Here is a 23,914-nt window from a genome sequence, read left to right as displayed (position 1 = left end):
TTCTACTTCCCTCTTACATACAAGGAATCCAGAAATAGATAGTCCAGAGTGTTACGGCAATTCCATTAAGGATCTGGGGTTTTGTTTTTTTTGCTTCACTACCGTAGCCCATTGTTTCTATCCTTACAGCTACCTCATGAGCAGGATGGTTGCTTCATGACTGAGTTTTCAGTTGCTAAGAAGGATATAAGACATATTGGCAAAAATTTTTCTTCAGCTACTTTTAGGCAACTTTCATGGAAGTCCTGTACAGCATATATGTTTATATGTCCCTGGCCAGAATTTAGTTAAGCGACCATATCCAGATGTAAGGGAGATTAGAAAATCTAATCTGAATCATATGAGATCATGTATCTAGAGAAATAGCTGTTCTCTATTACTAAGGCTGAGAGGGAGAAATGGAAGCTGGGTTAAGCAACTACAGTTTCTACCACGTTGACATAGAATAATTTAGTTGGATGTGTTTCTTTTTAGTTTGACTTAATTGGTGGATATTCTTGTGGTATGAATAAGTTCATACTTTTTAATCAAGCACTACAGTCTTCATTATAATTATTGCAGAGATGTGCAGGGCCAGCTATGTAATTCATGGGGCCCATGAATTGGTCAAAAGCAGGAAAAAAGCTTCTAGTTTTCTTTTATAGGCCTCTCTTGAAATGTCATCGTATTTTTATTTGCTATTTAATATCATTTTCTCTCAGGCAGAAAGATGATCCCGAGGTGAGTACCAAACTCACAGTGCCTGGGTCACCACTCTGCAATACAACTCTCCCCATGCCCACACCTAGGTAGCTTCTGGGGGCTTAGTGGCTGCTGCTGATGGATCAGTGTGGAAGAGAGAGGTTGAGAACCTGTCTGCCCTAGGGAGATGGGGACGTGGCATAATACAGAGTCGTGGGTAAGCCCCCAGCCAATTAATCCACTGTCTCATCAGGCTTCTCCAGCAAAAAGACAAATTCAAGGCATGTCTGAGTGTCTCAGTCACTTAAGTGTCCAACTTCGGCTCAGGTCGTGATCTCGCGGTTCGTGAGTTCGAGCCCCATGTCAGGCTCTGTGCTGACAGCTCAGAGCCTGGAGCCTGCTTCAGATTCTGTGTCTCCCTCTCTTTCTGCCCCTTCCCCACTCACACTCTTTCTCTGTCTCTCTCAAAAATAAACAAACATTAAAACAAAGACAAATTCAAAGATAGTATTATTAAGAATTTTAAGATGGCAGCCACAAAGTTTTAACCCCCATGTTCCCACATGGTGTAGTTCCCTTCTGAGCACGAAGCCCTGTCTGGTTGTACCGGTAACAAGTTCATAAAGCCGGCCCTGGTTGTGAGTCCTACCCAATCTGTTATTCCAAGTGAACAGATTGGAAATTGGTAACACTAATAACATTTTTAGTTTGAATTTCCCAGAGACAGACCTTGACAAGAATGTTGCTGCGGAAGTGATTTATTAGGAAGTGATTCCAGAAAAGCATGGTGGGAGAATGGAAGGAAGGAAGTGGCAGGAAGTGAAGGAACCCAAGTGGGATTTTAAAAGGTCTCATGGGAACTTTGTCTCACATGCCCTGGTCACACCTCTGCATTGTCCTGCAACAGCAGGAGAGCTGGATTATTTATAGCTCCACCCCTGCCAGTCTTCAGTTAAGAGACACTGCCCAAAAAGAAGTTCTCAGTTGCTAACTATTCTCCCAGCAGCACGCAGCCCAAGTTGACTTCGGCAGTCTGATGGAAGCCCTTCAATAAAGAAATGGATGTGCTGCTTGTAGGAGACAAAGCACACAGAGTCAGAGCACTGGTGAACTACAGAAAGGTACCAGGGGCAGGGGGATATGGCCCAACCACCAAGAACAAGTAGTGCAGTAACTGTCGAAAACTCAGAGAGGGCTTCTGCAGGCTACAGTTGGACTTGTTTATTTCTGTTGCTGATATTTATAGGCAGTTGGAAACATTGTGAAGTTCTCTGAAAGTTACTTCTGCAAGGTAGATGTTTGTACCTGTTCTTGGTGACAAAGATGAGCAATACCAATAATGCAGGCTGGACTAAAGAAGAAATTTTAGTTAAACACAAAGCAAACATTGAAATCTAATATTCAAAGGTTTTCAAAAAAATCAAGGTCTTGTTACAAGCCACAGGTGGCAAAGTTGACAATGGGGATATAAAATAAAGATGATAGAGAGTGTTGCATGCCTATGTATGTGTGCATTTTTCTATAACATAACTATAAATTTAATCAAGTTTCAAAGCAGTGGTCCCCACAGGATCGTTACTCTGGGACTGTATTCTTTTCCCTAATCCATGCTACTTACTTAGCATACATTAAATGCAAAAGAATGTTTACATTGACTAAAAGTTCAATTTTAATTTACATATATCTACTACTACCATCCTTTTTACTTTGCTCATTTATCCATTTAATAAATATTTACTTAGGGGCTCCTGGGTGGCTCGGTCAGTTGAGCGTCCAACTTCAGCTCAGGTCATGACCTCACAATTCGTGAGTTTGAACACTGCATTGGGCATGCTGCTGTCAGCATGGAGCCCACTTCAAACCCTCTGTTTCCCTCTCTCTCTGCTACTCCCCCCCTCAAACACAAATAAAACATTAAAAATAAATAAATATTTATCACCTAATGCCTGTGTTCTGGGAGAGACGGGCTCAGTGCAGATATTCTTGACCACCCAATCCAAGGGGCTTTCCCATCCCTAATATCTTAGCACATTATCCAGGGTTATTACCTTAACTATGGTTTGCAGAAGCTCACTGTGCCTGTTTTGTTTGTTCACTTATTTATTTCTTTATTCCTCCCATTTACATAACCCCCAACAGATTAATAGAGAATTGAATTAGAAACCTAAAGTAACTTGCAACATTCATATTACATGATGCTATAAAGAATAATTTTTTAACAGTTAGAGACTTTTCAAATCAAGACAGCCTTCTTCATGACATATTGAGTTGTTCATTACTGCAGTTTTACAACAGAGCCTGAATGTTGGTGTGTTTAAGATATTCAGGAGATGATTCCTGCATTAGAAAAGGAGATTGAATGGGATATCTTTAAAGATAATTTCAGATTTTTTTAATGTTTATTTATTTTTGAGAGAGAGAGAGAAAGTGAGCAGGGGAGGGGCAGAGAAAGAAGGGGACAGAATCTAAAGCAGGCTCTGCACTGTAAGCACAAAACCTGTCATGGGGATTAAACCCATAAACTGTGAGATTGTGACTTGGGCTAAAATCAGACACTCAACCAACTGAGCCAGCAGGTACCCCTAAAGATCATTTTAATCTTTGAGCTGAAACCAAAAAACAAACAAACAAACAAACAAACAAAAAAACCCAACAAAAACAAAAGCAGAAAAAACCAAAAAAAACCCAAAAAATAAAAAAAAAACCCAAATATAATAAAAGGAGCAATATGAAAAGAAAGATTAATGGGCAGGTACTTGAACTGTTTCTTTGTGGTCTGAAAAAGGCTGTTTCAGGAGGTTAATGGAAGAAACATTTGGAACTGATGAATAGGCTCAGCTAGGAAAATCATCACTTTTACATCTTTTTAAAATGTTTTTAAGTTCATTTACTTTTTGAGAGAGAGAGAACGTGAGCCACGAGTGTGGGAAGGGGCAGAGAGAGAAGGAGAGAGAAAGAATCCCAAGCAAGCTCTGCACTGTCAGCAAGGAGCCTGATGGAAGGCTTGAATCCACGAACTGTGAGATCATGACTTGAGCTGAAATCAAGAGTCAGACGCTTAGGTGACTGAGCCACCCAGGTGCCCTGAAAACCATCTCTTTCAGGGGAAAAGGGGCCTGGGTCTAAAAAGCTAAGATCCAAATATTGATGATCCAAAAAAAAAAAAAAAAAATTGGAAACACTAGAAAACCAGGAGATGGATTATGCTTGAATCTTTTCTATACCACATCAAATGTTGCCCTGTGAATCATCATTGTTACCATCATGTGTGCCAAAATCACAAACTCTGCAAGGACTTTTACTGTATTCAAACAATGGCATCACGAAATGAGAAATATCATTAGGCTTTCATTTTCATTTCTCAAATCACATAATGGGAGTGATGTTACATAGGAAGTAACGTTACAGGTAAAAAAGAATGTTGAGATGTCAACAATTTCATATAGTCAAATCTAAAACCACGAGACATAGTCATTAATAACTCTGAAAGAAACATCAAATACATCTTGTCTTTCTTATATATTCAAATAGACTTTCTTCAGACAGAATTTAAAAAGGTTTTTACTATTTCCTGTGTATTATAGATCACAGAATTTTCTTTAAACCAATACATTTTTTCCATCAATGATTAACTAAATATTTTAAAGAACTTAATAATCTTGATCCAATCAAATCAGATTTAATTATGTTTTCTTTTAGAATTCTAAAAATATAAAAGATAAAAGACTGTATGAGACAGTCACTGGAAGAAAAGAGGCCTTCTGGATGTAAAAAACATGCTTTGAAAGGAGACTTCTACAGTGAGTGGAGTCCTTTCATGGTGCTATTCTGGGATAATTTTAAATACCTCTATTCTAATTCTCCTAGTTAGTTTTTATCCCCTTGCATGGGGTAATCTTATGATTTCCCATCCTGCTGTCAGAAGCTGACATGGAGCTGAGATTTTACCTTTCTTGAAAGATAACAAGTTAGTCTGCCAGTTTCACAGATGCTGTTAGAAGACACAAGGCTTTTGGGTCAGAGACAAATATCATGCCTGATATAAGAGGCAGAAAGAGCTTCAGTTTTATCAGTTACTCTTCCTTATAAGTTTCATGGGAGTGATGAGGAGCAACCCATTTGAGTGCTGTGCACATAGTAGGTGTGTGTCACTATCATGAAACCATGAACTTCAGAAACTTTTAATCTTAAAAGGGATTACTGGCAGACCTGTCCAATCTTTGCCTAGGAGGAAGGCATTATCTTTATTATCCTGATTTGAAAGAGACACAATCTCTACCTCCTAAGGCTATCTGCTGTGCAAACATCCTTGAAGAGATAATACAAAACAAAAAAAGCTCTCATGAGATGTATAGAAACATACCTCAGAGGAATTGTCTTATAAGGTTAGTACTAGTGTTTTTGTTTTGTTGTGTTTTTGTTTTGTTTAGTAGAAATAAGGAAGCATTATCATTTGACTTCTGTTATTTATTGTCTGGAGGTCAGAGTCCCATATACACACACCTTGATGTCATGAATATCTGAAATGCCATTGTTGCAATATTTACTTGGATGCAAATAAAAATTCTTTTGCATTTTGGGAGGGCTCTGCGGGTAAAAGCAGAAGTGTCCCAGAAAATAAAGTATTAAAAATTATTCATTATTGTGAAAGAATCAGGCTAATTCTCTATAAATTCTGTATTATTTCTAGACTTTTGTGGTCCTAATGCATTGTGGTTTTTTTTGTTTGTTTTTTGTTTTTTGTTTTTAATTTCCCCTGAACACTAGGAGTAAGGTGACGATTAAGTGTCTGGACTATGAAATCAGACCTAAGACAAATGCTGACTCTGCTACTTACTAGTTACATGACATCTGTAAGTCATGGGTACCTCTTCTAGTAAGGGAGAAAATAGTAAGACCTGTCATGAAATTTTGACATTTAATAAAACATCTGGCACATTGTTAACATGCAAAATTCTACCTCTTAGGAAATATAGAAGAGCATGAATAAGAACGTAATTTTTTTCTCCACCAGGGAAAACACCATTAACACTCTGGTTTATCTGTTATAGGAACGTGTAAACCACACACACATACCATGTAGGGAGCATATCATATATTTATTTGTGTATTTGTGTTCCAAGCTACTTTTCCTTCTTAAAAGAATGTCAGGTATATTTAAGTTGGCTAAATATTCTGTAAAAGACATGCTTATCTCTAGCTTTACATTATTATGTCTTGTATATGTATTACAACTCAACGAACATTTAGTTAGTTTCCACATATAAACTTACATACATTTTTATATATACCTCTGAGATGAACATCATTATGTATAAGATAAAATCCGAGGAGTAGATTTGGAAGGCTAAAGGTCTTGAGCATATTAAAATTTTTTGAGACATGGTACCAAATTGGCTTCCAGTGTTCAGCAAAACAGTGATATAATCTCTCATTTTAAAAGAATTACTCTGGTTTCTATGTACAAATAGAAGGCAAGGGAGGAAGCAGAGGTGTAAGTTAGAATGATATGTATCAAACTTTAATGTGTTCTATGATCATGATCACATGGGATACTATCAAAATGTAGATTCTAATTCAGTAGTTTGTAGTGGGTCTGTGACCCTACATGTCCAGCAGTGTCCCAGGTGATGCGTGCTGCCTGCTGGTCTGTGGACCGTTTTTTGAATAGCAAGAAATGAGAGGACAATGTCAGTAACTGAGTTGAGAGATCATGGTGGCTTAGATGAGAGCATAGCAATGGAAATGTGGATGTTTCATATATTTTAAAGGTAAAAGAAATCTAATGTTTCGTAGCTGAGTAAATCTAATCCAGTTAATTAACCTCTCTGATCCCCAGTATTTGTGAAAAATGGGCTATAATACACATTCCCCAAGATTGTTGGAATAAACTTGAAAGTGTTTATGAACTAGTAACTACTATTTAATACATTAGGTTTTTGTCATCTGTTAATTTTCAAAAACATTGGCTTTTTTAAAAAAAAATTTAATGTTTTTATTTTATTTTTAAGACAGAGAGGGACACAGAATGAGTGGGGATGGGCAGAGAGAGAGGGAGACACAGAATCTGAAGCAGGCTCTGGGCTGTCAGCACAGAGCCCGATGTGGGGCTCGAACCCATGAGCTGTGAGATCATGACCTGAGCCGAAGTCAAACGCTCAACTGACTGAGCCACCCGGGTGCCCCAAAAACATTGGCTTTTATAGCATATTTATTCTCTAGATTAGAAACTTTTGACTAAGAGAATTTCATAGAATTGATATTTTGATGGGTTTTTTTTCTCTAATAGGTAGAGGTTGATTATATAAGTAAAGATGTATAAAGTCTTTTATATAGGCATCTAATAGATAAGATTTAACCTATTTAAGGAAGAGAAAGGGTTTTTTTCTCTAATAGGTAGAGGTTGATTATATAAGTAAAGATGTATAAAGTCTTTTATATAGGCATCTAATAGATAAGATTTAACCTATTTAAGGAAGAGAAGATGAAAATTTTTACCTTGGCCACAAATTCTAGATAGGAATTTTCAGTAGCTCATTTATATTGATAGGAATATTCCAGTGGGAAAAATAACTGAGAAAATTCCAAAGAATTGGAAGTTTTAAAAAAGATTTTCCAGCATAATAAAGCCAAGATGCTAAGCTAGGTAAGGTGACATATGCAAATATTAAAAAGTCAAAAGCAAAACCTATAAGGAAAACTATTTTAACGTTAAGATTGGGTAGGAATGAGATGAGCAAAATTGAAATAAAAAAGGAAATGGAATTTTGATGGACCTTAAGGGCAATGATAATACATATACAAGAGAGAACTAGAGTCATAGTGAATTGAAGTGCAAGTTAATTGTATACTATGTTGTTTCTGAAAAAATATTAAAAAGCGAACATGCTTGGGGTGCCTGGATGGCTCAGTCAGTTGAACATCCCACTCTTGATTTTGGCTCAGATCATGGTCTCACAGTTCATGGGATCCAGCCCTGAGTTGGGCTCTGTGTCCACAGTGTAGAGAGTGCTCGAGATTCTATCTCTTCTTTCTGCCCTTTCTCCGCCTGTGTGCACACACACACACTCTCACATATGTGCGTTCTCTGTCTCAAAAAAGAGAGCGCAGTGCGGGGAGAGCACTTGGGTGGCTTAGTCAATTAAGAGTCTGACTCTTGATTTCCACTGAGATTGTCATCTCAAAGTCATGAGGGAGATAGAGCCCTGAGTTGGGCTTCCTGCTGGGTGTGGAGGCTACTTAAGATTCTCTTCCTCTGCCCCTCCCTTGTTTGTATGTACAAGCATGCTCATTCTCTCTCTCTCTCTCTCTCTCTCTCTCTCTAAAGAAAAAAAAAAATTAAAAAAGTGAACACACACAAAAGGCAAACAGTCTGTCCAAGACATAGTGAATGAAGATAGGCAACTAAAGCATAGTCATTTACCTTTGGCTTCCTTTAAAGTCTTTCATTTTTTAAGAAGTGCTCAAAGAAAGGAGCTGGCAGGCAATATTAAGGTGTATTTTAGATTGCTTGATTAAAGTTTTTGTTGTTTAAATTCTCTCTGTAGTTACCAGTCATCACTTATTTGGATTCATTAGTTTTTTCTACATTGAATAAACTGTTTTATATTCTTAAATTTTAATTTGGTACTGGGTAATGATGTGCTTCATGGGTTAGTTTAGAATAATTTACAGTATTCAGCATCAACATTTATGAGATTAAGTATTGAGTTTGATGGATGTGCCTAGTGGATTTAAAGTGCAAATCAGAAATAAAAGTGTAGATGTGTTTAAGCTGATATTTAAAAATTTTCTTTTTATAAAATCAGAGCTGAGAAGTAATATGCTTCTCAGGTAATTTGGGAATTTGACATCCGGAAGAAGAGCAGGGACCATTTTTTTTACAATTTAACTTTTCTACACATGATGTTACATTTCCTATATATTGAAGTTTTGTTATGCTTTGGCTTTTTTCAGTAGATAGAACCAAAATACATTACCTGTCATAACCTTTTTAGAGAATTTTGGATGTAGTAGACACTGCCTTAAGAAATAAGATGGTCACATAGAAAGATAAATTGATGTCATTCTCCTTTATGAGCTTTAAATGTAAATTGGGAAATAAGATAAATGAGAAAATATAATTATAAATAAAAGGCAGTAAGTATTTGCCCATAAGTGGATTTGTATAATATGAACATTGGAATTTATCAAATTAGAAATTTCTTCAGGCCTAGATGGTCAAGAATGAAACCATTTTCCTTAGGATTTAAGCTAAGCCATGAAGGATGGATACGACTCTTTTCAGCAGAAATGGCCCACAAATGTGGTTCTGGAAGTATATGTACAGAAAACAAAAAAGTGAGAACAGTTTAGAATTAGAATATGTGGTCAATTGGAGGGTGAACATAGTAGCAAAACCTGTAAAATTAAAGTAGGGGTATGTTACTGTATTGATTTTCTCTTGCTGCTATAACAAATTACAACAAAGATAGCAGCTTAAAACCTTTCGTTTATTATCTTACAGTTCAGTAGGTCAGAAGTCCGTGTGGACTCAGCTCCAGATCCTACAAGACTCAAATCAAGGTGTTGGTTGGCCTGGGCTCTTATCTGGAGGTTCTGGAGGAAAGTCTGCTCCCCAGTCATTCATGGTGGAATTCTCATTTTCTTGTAGTTGTAGGGCTGAGGTCTCTGTTTCCGTGCCGTCAGCTGAAGGTTGTTCTCAGCTTTTATAAGCATTCACTGGTAGGGCTTTATTTATATAGATGTCATTAAGATTATGAGCAGAGTAACCAAATAAGTGTTTTAGTAAAATTCATTTGGATATGCCTTTAAGCAAATTTCCTTTATTTCAAATATATGTATTTATATTTAATAACTGATGAAGGCTTACTTTTCCTTGAGGAGTATGAATTTATTTAATATAATTAAGATTGTGGCAGTGATTTTTGTCCTAAGGTTTAAACTCTTTTTTTTTTTTAAATTTTTTTTTTCAACGTTTATTTTATTTTTGGGACAGAGAGAGACAGAGCATGAACGGGGGAGGGACAGAGAGAGAGGGAGACACAGAATCGGAAACAGGCTCCAGGCTCCGAGCCATCAGCCCAGAGCCCAACGCGGGGCTCGAACTCACGGACCGTGAGATCGTGACCTGGCTGAAGTCGGACGCCCAACCGACTGCGCCACCCAGGCGCCCCAGGTTTAAACTCTAATATAACAGTTTTAAAACCTTTTTATAAAATATTAAATCTGTATTTAATATGCATTTCCCTGTTTTCCATCAAGATATCTCTTTCTCTTAAAGATATCTGAAAGTATCCCCCCCCCCCTTTTTTTTTCTGTGAGCTCTCATGAGAAGAACTGGCTGGTTTCTTTCTCCTTGTCCTAGATGATCATATTTCTATGGTTACTTTTACTAATCCTCATTCTAATTATGTAATTCAATTTTTCTTTGCATTCATAGAATGAAGTGGTATCTTGAAAATAATATTCTTCATGTTGACTCATGTATTTCAGGGTCTAATATATTTGGTTTTTTATTAATATGTCTTATCTTGAATTATAAACTCATTACAGGATAAGAATGATATTTCTGGTAATAAGCGATCATTTTTAGTGTAGAGCAAAGACATATGAAGCATTTAATGACTTATTTTAGTAGGAAATATGCAAACTATTATATTCATATTGGTCATTTAAGAATATACCAATAATTAATGTCAGATAACATTCTGAAATTATAATGGACAAATTTTCACTGCATCAATTAATCCAAAACTGGAAATGAGCACCTGTTATGTGTTGGGAGACCATTTTCCATGGGTCTTTTGTGTTTCTGCACATCTTGTGAATGGAGGCACTGACAACTTTTGTTCTGGATGATATTTTCAAGAATATTTCCAAGGCAAACAGCCTTTGAAAACAGAAATATTGTCTTTTCCGGGAAAGAAGGATTTGTTGGCTGTCCAGTATAATAAATATAAAATGTTGCTCTGGGGCAAAGGCCCATTATAAACATTGGAATTAAGATTGAGATTCCTCTCCTGTAATGCAACCCATTGCATAGGCAGGTGTCACCTCTCTCGTGTCAATATGTGATAATTGGGGTTTAGGGGACTGGTGCAAGAAAACGATCAAACTTGGGCTAGTGCCATTGCTGTGAGTAATTAACTGCCTTTGTCTCTGACGCAAGAATTCTGTGTTTTCTGCAGCATCTGTGAAACTGAGGCAGCCTCGTTTGTTAGCTTGTGTATAGAGTAAAATCCCAGACCCTTCCAGTTCTTGACATTTTGTTTCAGATAATTTGCTGCATGTATAAAATAGGATAGCCTATATCTTTGCCCTCATATAGCTAATAGTTTGTCTTGGTTTGCTTACATTTGAGACAAGAGTGACAGAGAAAAAAACTAGAAGGAAGTATATTATAGGACCAACCAGGTTTTGTTTCCTGTGAAACAAAGTCCAGTATATTTTGCTGTTTTTTAAAAGTGAGCCACAATATCTGGATCAGTGTAATTTTACTATTTCTGCATTAAAAAAAAAAAAAAACAAACTTGACCAAGCTTGAATCACATAACCCTTAAAATTTGCTAAGAGAACATTAGTATAAAATTAATCAAAGCTGCAGTCATTTAGAAGGTTTTTTAAAATCTTTTAGAGGGTCCTTATTTTTGTTTTTAATTGGTTGATTGGGTTCTTTTTGAGATTTGTTGGGATACTTTGATTTTTTCTTTCAATTTTATTTTTCTTTTATTTTAGAGATAGTGCACATGGTAGAGAGGGAGAGAGAGAGAGAGAGAGAGAGAGAGAGAGAGAGAGAGAGAGAGAAGGAGAGAAAGAATCCCATGCAGGCTCCACGCTCTCCACGCTTAGTACAGAGCCCGATGTGGGGCTCAATCCCATGACCTTGGGATCATGACCTGAGCAGAAATCAAGAGTTGGATGCTTAACAAACTGATTCACCCAGGTGCCCCTGTTTTTAATTTTCATATAGTAATATTGACTCTTTGTGTATGTGTGTATATGCACTTCTGTAACCTTAGGTATTTGCAACCAGAACCACATAAGTTCCATATTCCCCAAAACTACTAGAGGGTCCTTTGTTTAATTTCCATTTCCTGCATTGTTGTAAAGGTTATCTTTTTTTAATATTTGGTGACCATTAGAATCTAAGGTCCATCCCCTTTGTACTTCCAGACAACCCTGTGTTGGTTATTTTAGGATTAGGGAAAAAATATATTAAAAAAAAAAAAAAAAAAAAAAGGATGCCCTAAGGTGGTTTGAGAAAGGCTATTAGAGAGATTTTGAAGGCTAATTCCAGATATCCACCATCTGTTCCTTGAGACTAACCTTGCCTCTTACAGAATGGTTTATTTTAATTAGAATATGAATCATTATTCATTTAGCCTAGTGGCACTCAAGCTGGAGGGATAGAAGGGTCTCATTCTTGGATCCTGGCCCAGGATGAACAGCTTCTAAGGACAAAAGATGAGAGACCATGATAACCATATTTCATTCTTTTAGAAGACAGTGTTAAGAAAAATAAATTGAGAACTGTTGGTTATATCGTTTATGGCAGTATTGGTGTCTCTAGAGGGCAGGGGCAGTAGATGACATGATAAATCAGGGTAGTTGGGAGAAGTGTCTCTTCTTATAGGCAAAGGTTGATCACTTAAATCTGGTTATGGCACCAGTTTTTTTTTCCCCTATACAATATCTGCCTTAATTGTAGGAAATAAGATTACTTAGTATTCTATGGGAGCTACAAAGAAAAACAATGAAAGAGTATGAGCCTGCTATGATTCTGCATTCTTTTTTTTTTATTTAATATATGAAATTTATTGTGATTCTGCATTCTTACCCTACATCCGAGTCACTAGGAAGACCTCCAGAGTTTCTGACTCAGTGTATCAGGATCAGAATTGACATTTATAATAAACTCCCAGGTGATACTGATGCTGCTGGTTCTGGGACCATACTTTGAAAACCATAGTTCTATGCTATGGGCAGAATAGAAGAGGAAATGCTCTTGTTAGGGTGCCTGAGTGGCTCAGTTGGTAAAGCATGTGACCTTTAGCTTCGCCTCAGGTCATGATCTCACAGTTGATGAGTCTGAGCCCTACATCGGGCTCTGCACTGACAGTGCGGAGTCTGCTTGGGATTCTCTCTCCCTCTCTCTCTCTCTCTCAAAATAAACAAATAAACATTGAAAAACTTTATAAAAAATATAGTGCTCTTTGTTATAAGGCATGTACATTTTGCCTCTGCAATCATGCCTTCATCTACTCAACAAATTGCTAAGGGCACATTAACCAAGGAATCACTATGGTAGTAGTTGTGGCAGATAAATTGATGAGGTAGACATGAATCCTATCCACAAAAGGCTTCCAGGTGAAAATAAGAAAGCGTGTAGAAGACAGTAATTTCCAACAGAAAGTCTAAGTGCTGTGACAAAAAGTGTAGGTCTGTTGCTGTGGTGGGTGAAGGAGGGAGAGATTCCTGACAGGGTCTAAAGGGTGTGGAGGTCCTGGTGACTAGGAGAGTCTTCATAGCTTTGCCCATAATTAAATTTTCTTCTTGCCACATAAAAAAATAATGGCTTTGCACATTTAAATGCTGCCATACAATTTTACATATAAGACAAATATCTATTTGCCGCCTACTGAAAGCTGGAGCTGTCTGGCATGGTTGGCTTCATAATATAACATGTGGTAATAGTTTTATTACATTGATTCTATTAACATTTTTGTTATAAGTACCTACGAGATTTCAAATCGAAATTAGTACTGAGAACCAGTAAAGCTACACACTTTCAGGAAAGGCGGTAATGAACATCTATTTGATAAAAATATGCAACAATTTTAGAAGGGTAGTGTCTTTCAGCGTAACTCATCAGATTGACATTACACAATTCAGAAGTTTTGGTTATATTCTGTAATCATTTGCTTAGAAATAGTGTTACTTTCTAAATTCAGTTTCTATGCTGGAAGCTCTCCAACCACAAAATAAAGCCACTCCTTTAAATACAGGAGAGACATAAGTAAAACATATTTGCTTATGTTGAACAAATTCTTATTTTGAGTGTTAAAGAGGAAACAAGAAAACATCATCAGGTGTCTATTTGGTGCAAAATCCAAAACCATATTGATGTTTAAAATATATTTAACATTCCCATCTTTTAAAAATCTACTTATCATCCCAATTGAGGAGCCTAACTAAAAAATAATTTCAAATACAGTTTTATATTTTTTAAATCTATAAGTGTATATTTCAAATACTTTTTTAAAGTTTATTTATTTGTTTTGAGAGAGAGAGTGTGTGTGTGCAAGCAGGGGAGGGGCAGAGAGAGAAGGAGAAAGAGAATCCCAAGCAGGCTCCTACTGGCAACGCAGAGTCCCATGAGGAGCATGAACTCAGAAACGTGAGATCAGCACCTAAGCCCAAACTAAGAGTCAGATGCTTAATTGACTGAGTCACCCACGTACCCCTATTTCAAATATTTTTGTATCTATAATTATATAAATTATATAAATATAAATACACATATGAATGTATATACTAAAAAGTTCATGAGGTGGACTTTATATTATTCAAGATGAATATGCATATTCTTAGCCTCCTTTAATTGATCATTTCTAGAAGTCTTAAATTTTGTTTATTTATTTTTGAGAGAGAGCATGAGCAGGGGAGGGGTAGAGAGAGAGAGGGATACACAGAATCTGAAGCAGGTTCCAGGCTCTGAGCTGTCAGCACAGAGCCTGACGTGGGGCTTGAACCCTCAAACCAAGAGATCATGACCTGAACTGTAGTCAGGTATTTAACTGACTGAGCCACTCAGGTGCCCCATAGAAGTCTTCAATATCATAAGGTAGAACTCAGGTTTACAGTACTTAGTGTGGGGAAAAATCCACATATGCAAACTCTTTACAGTAAAGAACACTTCCATTTTCTTAAACCAGATGTCAAGAATTCTTGAAGTACTCATTTAATGATCCTGAAACTCTACTATCAAGTAGCACTGAACTGCAATAGGAAAGTAATAGGACTATACTTTTATTTATTGATGTGGTGTGAAGATGTGGAGAGAAACATTTTAAACAGAAAAATAACTTGAGCCATAGTGAATAATAGATGTAAGTTCATACTTCAGGGAGCCTTCTCTTTACCATTCTTTCTGTTAATGAATCTCGCAGTGAGTAGATGTGTTTGACCATATGAAGTTGGAAGTGTGATAGATTTTTTTTTTTTTCTAACTGTGATTACATGAGCCTTGTGTCTTTGGTGGAAATAGCAGTTAGAAAGGACTTCTATGTTAAGAATATCGCTACTCTTCACCTAATTTTGTTACATAGGTTTTTACTGTTACACAGTAAATGCAATTTTAACCCAATTTCTTTCCATGTAACTTTATTGGCATGTCAAAATCAATACATGTTGCTGCTCCAAGGCAAGAAGTTCCACAAGGAGAGTCAGGTTTTATACCAAGCCTGTGGCTCCTGTTATTTTTTGAAACCTCTCAAAAAGCTAGATTAGTAAACTGTCGGGGTATTTTGAATTTAAAAAATAAAAACAAATATACAGCGCTTTTCCCATTGATTCAAATTAATGATAAGAGGTGAACATATTTGACTCCGTTCTAATACACACATAGGTATAAACTTATCCATTCAAATTCCATGTGTTAGAAGTTTATATAGACTACAATTTTGAAATGTGTTCAATTAATGAGTTTTCCTTCATCTTACTTCAGCTTAATGGTCTGTAATCACATTTAATTGCCCATTTATTTTTTTATTATTTTTATTTTATGTGTTTCAATCACTTACAGGCATTATTATTTCTGATGCTCAAATTATCCCTGGTTTGACCAGGGGAGCCTCTTCAAGGTGACTCCTATGCCCTCCTGTTGGCATCCTTGCAAGGTATCCCAGGGCTTTTTGTTTGTTTGTTTTTTAAATAAAATAATATATATTGTTGTTTCTTTCCAGCTGTTATTCCTAATATTGATCCCATAATATTCCTTCACTTAAAAAAAAAATATATAAATCATTCAATTTATTTAAACTAAACCAAAGAAACAAACAAACAAACAAAACAGTTCACCCATTCTTCCATCCCCCATCCCTCTGCCTCTGGTAACCACCAGTCTTTTCTTTGTATCTATAAGATTGGATTTTATTTTAGATTCTACATGTAAGAGAAATCATATGGTATTTATAGACACCACATGGTGTCTATATATATATTACATTTTCTTTAACCATGCACCCATAGATGGATACTTAGGTTGCTACCATATCTTGCCTCCTGCAAATGATGCTGCTGTGAACATGAGGCTGCACATATCTTTTAGAGTTAGTGTTTTTGTTTTCTTCAGATAAATAGAAGTAGAATTGCTGGATCATATGGTAGTTCTGTTTTTAACTTTTGAGGACCATTTCATTCTGTTTTCCATAGTGACTACACCAGATTACATTCTTATCAACAGTGTACAACTGTATACTTTTCTCTATATCCTTGTCAACACTTGTTATGTCTTGTCTTTTACATAATAGCCATTCTAACAGGTGTGAGATATCTTATTGTGGTTTTGTTTTGCATTACCCTGGTAATTAATTATGTTGAGTATCTTTCGTGGGTCTGTTTGCATCTGTATGTCTTTTTGGAAAAATGTCTCTTCAGATCAGCCCATTTTGTAATTGCATTATTTGCTTTTTGCTACTTAGTTGTAGAAATTCTTTGTCTATTTTGGATATTAGCCTTCATCAGATACTGGATTTGCAAATATTTTCTCCCATTCAGTGGGTTACTTTCTTACTTTGCTGATGGTTTCCTTTGCTGTAAAAAGCTTTTTAGTCTGATGTAGTCCCATTTGTTTATTTTTGATTTTGTTCCTTTTGCTTTTGGCATTAGACTTAAAAAAATCATCACTAAGACCTATGTTGAGGAACTTACCACCTATGTTTTCTTCTAGGTGCTGTTTATTTGTTTTTATTTTATTTTATTTTATTTTATTTTATTTTATTTTATTTTATTTATTGAGAGAGAGAGAGAGAGAGAGGGAGAGAAGGTGGAGGAGGGGCAGAGGGCAAGGGAAAGAGTTGGAAGCAGGCTCCACGTTCAGCACAGAGCCCCAAATCAAGAGTTGGACACTTAACCCACTGAGCCACCTAGGTGCCCCTTGTTTTTGTTTTTTCAGTCCATTCATTCACTCTGTGTATTTGATTAGAGATTTTAGTCCATTTACATTTAATTAATTATTCATAGATATGTGATTATTGCCATTTTGGTAATTGCTTTGTAGCTGTTTTTGTATTTCTTGTCTCTTCCTTTGTGGTTTGCTTATATTCCTTTTTTGAAATCTTTTGTATATTTACTATGGGATTTTTACTTTGTGGTCACCATGAAGTTGCATAAAACAACATATCTGTATCAATTTATTTTATGTTGATAATAACTTCAGTTTGCGTTCTAAAGCTTGACATTTTTACTTTCCTTCCCACATTGTGCATTTTTGATACTATATTTTACTTGTTTTTACCTTGTGTATCCCTTAACCGATTTTGTAATTATAAACATTTCTACTACTTTAGTCTTTTAATCTTCATTCTAGTTTTATAAGGGATTAACCCACTACCCTTACTTTGTGTTTACCTTTCCGATGAGATTTATTCTCCCATACTTGCTTTTGTTATTAATTAGTGTCCTTTCTTTTAACTTTATTTTATATGAGCTTATTCTTAGTGAATTATAAAAGTTACTGATTGTAGCACTTGAAACTATGCAACTGGAGATAATAAGTTTGGTAATATAAGTAAGGCTTAATAAAAATAATGTTTTTATAAAATAATGTTATAAAAATAATGTTAATAAAATAATACTACAGGATTTATAAACTTATTTATAAATTAGCAAACAGTTATCTAGACATAGGGTGAAGTTGAGACCAATGGATAAAAGAAAAAGAGGCAGGGGGAGATGGGAGTTTGCCAAAGATAATCATGCTATCCTGTAGTTTTCTAAGGGAAGGTTATGTTTTATTGGCTTCTTCTCTAGCTGATATCGGGGAAGAGATACAGTTAACTATTATATCTGAAAGACAGTATAATCAGAAAAAAGTGACCATCCATGGCCACCTGTAACCTATATAGCACCTGTACAAATTTCATTAAAATGGTTCATCACATTCCATTTTTAAAGTATACTAGATTAATAGAAAACTTGAGGTTCAGTAAGGCCTCGGTGGATCATGAGACAGTTACCATCAAAAAGAAAGTTTACTACAACATTCCACACAAAAGGGGGGTTCATAGTTGGTAGCATAGTGACTGGGCCAGTCTTTATCGTGGAAGGAACTGGTTGGCTAGTTTGAATGATTTGGCAGGCTCTGTGGCATCGGGGCTGTCCCTAGTTTTCTGGCCCTTGGCCCTGGGGTGATTATGCCTAGAGTACAAAAGCCTTATAAAGGAGGTGGTTGCAGGTGTGGACTCTGAATTGGTTGGTTTTGTTTTAAAAAGTGTGCTCCAAGGAGGAAGGACCCTAACAGAAGAAGGTTGGCCAGCGGGAGGGAGGCAAATGAGGAAGGCAAGAAGTCAAAGCAGGGTGTCTGAGGTATATTGTTAGGCTATCCACAGCAAGATGTATGTAGTAGATGTATGCAGAGCAGGTGCTAAAGTATAAGTTTGCAAAAGCTAGAAATATGGTTAATAGATGGATTAGAAAGATATATATATATATGCTAGTTACTCTGGTTTGCTCCCCAGACTCCTTCTCCACCATCCTCTGCTCTTCCTGTGGGCCCTGAGAGGCCGACCTTAATGTATTGCATCACTCCTTCTGTCTTCCCTTCTGGACTTGCAGTTGTGCTTAGCACCTGCCAGAGATTGAGGGGGGTAGGAAGTATAGGTCTGGATATTTTTTTTTTATTCTTGCCCCCTTCTGGCATTGTTCTACCTCTAATTCTACCCTCTGTTAGGCAGCACTTCTGCCACTGCTTCAGCTTTGCCCCATCTCTGGTAACATTCATCTTGTCCCTTCACAAGTAGGGGTTATGAATTACCATTGTTTCTACCCGCTGCGTGCTTCCCCATTTCTTGTAGATTTTCCACTTCTTTGAATGGTCCCTTCAGTAAATGATCTTTAATTAAACTGTGAATATACCGTTTTTTTCCCCTGCTGATACTCTAAACTGCTGCTCCACACTTTTCCTAGTTAGGTATGGCCCTGCCAGTCCCAGCTTGGTGAAAAAAGGTGCCCTTTGTACTAATAAAAGGATATCTATTTCCTTTGTCTGGCCCCACACCTGGCTGCGGGGTTTTATCAATAAAGACAGACTACATGTTAGCTCCCACTAACCTCCCTGCTTTGTTCTTCTCAAACTAGACAAGAGAATGGAAAACCTATGCTGCACTTACTATGGAAGAATAGCAAATAGAAGAGAGAGAAATGGAAAAGTCCCTGCCTGTCACACAAAATGTTTGCATATATGCTTCTTTTTCTTTTTCTTTTCTTATTTTTTTATTAAATATAATTTATTGTCAAATTGGTTTCCATACAACACCCAGTGCTCATCCCAACAGGTGCCCTCCTCAATGCCCATCACCCACTTTCCACTCTCCCCCCCACCCCCCATCAACCCTCAGTTTGTTCTCAGTATTTAAGAGTCTCTTATGGTTTGCCTTCCTCCTTCTCTGTAACTTTTTTTTTTTCCCCTTCGCCTCCCCCTTGGTCTTCTGTTAAGTTTCTCAGGATCCACATATGAGTGAAAACGTATGATATCTGTCTTTCTCTGCTTGACTTATTTCACTTAGCATAATACCCTCCAGTTCCATCTATGTTGCTGCAAATGGCCAGATTTCATTCTTTCTCGTTTATATGCTTCTTTTTCTAATATATTTATACATTAAGAATGTGGCTCTACTTATAATTTTAGGTGACTATATTCATTTAGACACATAATACTGTGGTTCTTAAGCATTAAAATATGAAAGCTATAGATCTTATGTTTATGGTCTTCTGTAACAAAATATCAATGTGCATTTTATATTAGTTCATTTAATTTCTTTTTTTTAAAGTGTTTTTAACATATTTATTTATTTTTGAGAGACAGAGATAGAGCACAAGCAGGGGAGGGGCAGAGAGAGAGGGAGACACAGAATCTGAAGCAGGCTGCAGGCTCTGAGCTGTCAGCACAGAGCCTGACGCAGGGCTCAAACTCACAAACTGTGAGATCATGACCTGAGCCGAAGTCTGATGCTTAACTGACTGAGCCACCCAGGCGCCCCTAACTTCTTTTATATATATATGTGTATGTATATATATGTGTATATGTATATATGTATATATATATACATATACACACATATATATGTATATATGTATATATATGTATACATATATATATACACATACATATATATACACATATATATACATACACATATATATACATACACATATATATAAATACATACACACACACACACACATACACACACACACACACACACACATATCATGGACTTATGTATGAAGTTTATTTCTATATGGAAATACACAAGTTACGTTGAATTTGTTTTTAATGGAAATTCACAGATACATGGATGAGGCTCAACTTTAGTGCCCTGAACTAATATGTTACAAATTAGAGCTTTCGTGAGGTTTTGAGAGTAATTTCTACAGAAAAATTAGAGCGTTTCTGGTAAGGTGGGCATGAAGGAAGAGTGAGGAGTGAAGATAAGGGATAGAGGATCTTAGATAGCATAAGACCATTATGGTGGTACCCAGGAAGTAGAAGACTGGAGAAACAGACCTACTGGGGCTGGAAAAGCTTTCCAGCACAGTAGTTGATAGGTGACTGAGATTTATTGCTTGTCAGTGTACATTTTCATTTCTGTAGTATATTCCTACTCCTGACATTAACTGGAGTTGTAACCAAGCTGTGCATTTCATCAGTCCTCATCTCTAATTACATTTTCTATCTTGATGACCTTAGCAGTAACATGGTTTTAAATATCATCTATATTCCAACAACTCCAAAATTTCTACTTCTAGTCCAGTCCTCTCTCTTGAGTTTCAGACTTGCGTATCCAACTGCCTACTGTACATGTTTGCTTGACTGTCTAACAGACATCTGAAATTCATCATGTCTTTCCCACTCTCAGACCTGCTCAGCCCATAGCCTTCACTATCTCAGCTAGATACATCACCATTCATCCAGTTGCTCAAGGCCAAAACCTTAGGGTTGCATTTTGTGCTTCTATCTTTTACCATATCAAATTGATCATGAAAACCTTGATGCTTCTACCTTTAAAAAATATACATAATCTAGTCACTCATCACTAATTCTATTGATACCACTCTGATATATCACCATTTAACAAGAGATGAAATTAGTGAGTCATTAGGTATGCATGTATTCACCATTATATGACATCAAACTGTTTTCTGATTTTACATTTCTCCCCTCCTCCAGCAATGTAATGTTCCCATTGTTCCATATTTTCACCAACGGCCTTTTACATTTTAGCCTGGTGAGTGTGTAATGGTGTCTCACTGTGGTTTTATTTTTTTTAATTTTTTTTTTACATTTATTTAGTTTTGAGAGACAGAGAGACAGAGCCCAAGTGAGGAGGGGCAGAGAGAGAAGGAGAAAGAGTCTGAAGCATGCTCCAGGCTCTGAGCTGTCAGCACAGAACCCAGCGCGGGGCTTGAACTCACAAACCGTGAGATCATGACCTGAGCCGAAGTTGGATGCTTAACCAACTGAGCCACCCAGGCACCCCTCACTGTAGTTTTAATTTGTATTCCGTGATCACTGAGGTCGAGCATTGTTTTCCTCTATTTATTTCCTCTATTTATTTCCTCTATTTATTTCCTCTAAATATTAAATATTTATTTATTTATCTATTTATTTGCCATTTGTTTTGTCTTTTTGTCAAGTTCCTATAATTGTGTCACTTGTTGAGACTAATGAAATAAAAATGAATATTTTGTGTGTGTGTGTTTACACAAAATTTAAAAATGTAACAAAAATCAGGCTGTGTAGATTTCCATTCTTGCAGACTTTGGATTTATAATATAAGTTAATATTAATTTATATATTCCATGTATACTCCATATGTTTTCAGGCAGCATTTGAAAACTTAGAGAGTAATTTTAATTTTATAGCTTCTCTATTCAATCACAAAGTCACTTTTCTTTACCTTTTTATATCAGAAAACATATCTGCAGAGCAGCTTGCTTCCGTCTGTCAATCCCCCATCAAATTGTGGTTTAGAAACAATGACAACAAGCCAGTGGCATGTGTCAAATTACTTAGAAACCATAATTTAAGGGAGGATATCTCTGGGTGAGGTAGATAACTAAGCTCTCAGAACCTTGTCACCATTAATTAAAAGTAAAACATACAACATTTCATGGACCCATTTTTAATAACTATTTTTGTTAATAAATCTATTAATTAGATCTAATTTCATTAAGGTTTTAATCAACATAAAGTTTACTTAGAACCAGAGAATCCAGTGTGTTTGATTTCAGTACTCTCATTAAAAATGCTTAACATTTTTTTTGCCAGTGTTAATGTTTCTTTTTTTTTTTTATATTCTTTTTAATCTCTGCTGGCTTATTCACATGGAAATATTGGGTTACATAGATATTTTGCTTCTTTAAGAGGTTCAAGCACAAGTTTCTAATCAATAGACAAATAAAGAGGGAATTTTATATACTCTACATTGAAAAATAGGTTTTAGTTATTTTCTTTCTGAGAATTATGAGGTAGTTAATTTCCTAAAATAGTCCAAAGAATTTGCTTTTATATTTCATAGTTAGGGTTTACATAGTGATCGTTATTCTCCTAAACCTGTGGAGAACTTCCAAGTCATATTCATGTGAGAGAATGAATATCTGACATAAATCTACAGAGAAGCTGTGGATTTAAGTTATGGTTGTCAGGTTGTTGATGAATCATTTATTTACTGTAAGCACAGGGAAATGCCACTGCTACTCTCTATTTATAACCTGTATATGTTTCTGCACGCATTTAGAAGGTCCTTGGTGAAGCTTTCAAACATCTGGTTTCACTAAGATAGTTAACTCTGATCAGATACAGTAATGTTATATGTTTATGTAATACTTTATGTTAAAAAATTATACAAGTACTCTTCTATTGGTCAAAAAATGTTAAATAAAATACAAACATTTATTCACATGCATAAAATTAATGGGTATTAGTGGCATTTTCTATTTGGTATCTTGTTAATGATATGACATGTCATAATGTACGAGGCAATCCGAGAGCATCTGGAAGACAACCCAGCTCTGGAGAAACTGTTGCTTCATATCCAGAGGAAGGTGGGCTTTGTGTTCACCAAAAAGGACATCACTGAGATCAGGGACATGCTGTTGGCCAATAAGGTTCAAGCTGCCAGTGCCATAGCTCCATGTGAAGTCATTGTGCCAGCCCAGAATACTGGTCCAAGGCCTAAGAAGACCTCCTTCTTTCAGGCTTTAGGTATAACCACTAAAATCTCCAAGGCCACTATTGAAATCCTGAGTGATACACAGCGATGAAGACTAGAGACAAAGTGGGAGCCAGTGAAGCCACACTCTTGAACATAGCCCCCTTCTCGTTTGGGCTGACCACCCAGCGGGTGTTTGACAGTGGCAGCATCTACAACCTTGAAATGCTTGGCAACACAGAGGAAACTGCATTCTTGCTTCCTGGAAGGTGTCCATAATGTTGCCAGCGTCTGTTTGCAGATTGGTTACCCAGCTGTTGCATCAGTACCTCATTCCATCATCATGTATGCAGGCAGGTCCTGGATTTGTCTGTGTAGACTGATTACATCTTCCCACTTGCTGAAAATGTCAAGAGGCCTTCCTGGCAGATCCATCTGCATTCATGGTAGCTGCCTCATAACCACTCCCACCACCCGTACTCCTCCTGCCTGCAGCCCTAGCTAAGGCTGAAGCAAAGAAGAGTCCAAGGAGTCAGAAGAGAATATGGGATTTGGTCTCCTTGATTAATCATGAAAAAGCAACCAACTCAACCAGCCAACTGTATTTGTCAAACAAAGAAATAAAGGTTTACTTCTCTATAATAATAATGATATATATATAACATCTATTTAGAGGTAGATGTGTGGAAGTCGATTCATAACACATATCTGCTAAACTCCCTGGAATTGGGAAATAAGAGACCCAACTCTATTATCTCTTGTCTGAGTGACTTAATATAAGATTTTTTAATTTCTCT

At 36.5% G+C, this 23,914-nt stretch overlaps 1 protein-coding gene and 1 pseudogene across 4 annotated transcripts in view; both read left to right on the top strand.

Annotated features, from left to right (window-relative positions):
* MARCHF1 (membrane associated ring-CH-type finger 1) overlaps window positions 1-23,914 on the top strand; it is an 891,585-nt gene that overhangs the window by 345,767 nt on the left and 521,904 nt on the right. The window lies entirely within an intron of this gene.
* On the top strand, window positions 869-23,685 carry LOC132692974 (large ribosomal subunit protein uL10 pseudogene; annotated as a pseudogene).

Source organism: Panthera onca, chromosome B1, assembly GCF_046562875.1.
Source record: "Panthera onca isolate mPanOnc1 chromosome B1, mPanOnc1 haplotype 2, whole genome shotgun sequence".
Taxonomy (NCBI): domain Eukaryota; kingdom Metazoa; phylum Chordata; class Mammalia; order Carnivora; family Felidae; genus Panthera; species Panthera onca.
This window is presented reverse-complemented; position numbering and strand designations above follow the sequence as displayed.